At 42.5% G+C, this 1,025-nt stretch overlaps 1 non-coding gene across 1 annotated transcript; it reads left to right on the top strand.

The window, feature by feature from the left end:
- The first annotated feature begins 351 nt into the window (after positions 1-351).
- On the top strand, positions 352-458 carry LOC112997831 (small nucleolar RNA R71). Its single transcript, XR_003262903.1, has one exon. It is a non-coding gene; the product is annotated as a small nucleolar RNA R71 (small nucleolar RNA).
- Positions 459-1,025: the final 567 nt, after the last annotated feature.

Below are 1,025 nucleotides of genomic sequence, written 5' to 3'. Positions count from 1 at the left end.
TCTGTATGGTGGTCAGCAGAGGAGCACAAACCACAAACCCTTGCGACAGGTACAGATTTCTGATTCAAGGCCAGCTGGGTTACCAAGTTAACCAATGCATCCAGTTTTCCTTCAAGCTTCTTAGTTTCAGATCATGCAGATGGGTTTGTAACTACCTCATGTACTCCTCTAATGACTATGACATCATTTCTGGTGCTAAACTGCTGGGAGTTGGAGGTCATCTTCTCAATTAAATTTCTGGCTTCAGCAGGAGTCATGACTCCAAGGGCTCCACCACTGGCAGCATCTATCATACTTCTCTCCATATTACTGAGTCCTTCATAAAAATATTGGAGAATAAGCTGTTCTGAAATCTGATGGTGGGGGCAACTGGCACATAGTTTCTTAAATCTCTCCCAGTACTCATACAGGCTCTCTCCACTGAGTTGTCTAATACCTGAGATATCCTTCCTGATGGCTGTGGTCCTGGAAGCAAGGAAAATTTTTTCTAAGAATACTCTCTTAAGGTCATCCTAGCTCGTGATGGACCTTGGAGCAAGGTAATACAGCCAGTCCTTTGCCACTCCCTCTAATGAATGAGGAAAAGCCTTCAGAAATATGTGATCCTCTTGGACATCTGGGGGTTTCATGGTGGAGCAGACAATGTGAAATTCTTTCAAATGTTTGTGTGGGTCTTCACCTGCAAGGCCATGAAACTTTGGAAGCAAATGAATCAATCCAGTTTTAAGAACATATGGGACATCCTCATCAGGGTATTGGATGCACAAGCTTTCGTAGGTGAAATCAGGTGCAGCCATTTCCCTTAGAGTACTCTCACGGGGTGGAGGTTGTACCATGTTCTCAAAATGTGCAAAATCAGAATGCTCAGAATCAGAATGCTCAAGATCAGGATGTTCAAAATCACCAATAACAGAATGCACAGATTCACCAGTTATGGAATGCTCAGAATGATCAAAAGGTATAAAATGATGCCTAAATAATCTTTGAAATGTCCTATCTATCTCAGGATCAAAGGGTTGTAAGTC

The sequence above is a fragment of the Glycine max genome, chromosome 1 (genome assembly GCF_000004515.6).
Source record: "Glycine max cultivar Williams 82 chromosome 1, Glycine_max_v4.0, whole genome shotgun sequence".
NCBI lineage: Eukaryota > Viridiplantae > Streptophyta > Magnoliopsida > Fabales > Fabaceae > Glycine > Glycine max.
The sequence above is the reverse complement of the archived record's forward strand: the minus strand, read 5'-3'. Positions and strand labels throughout refer to the sequence as shown.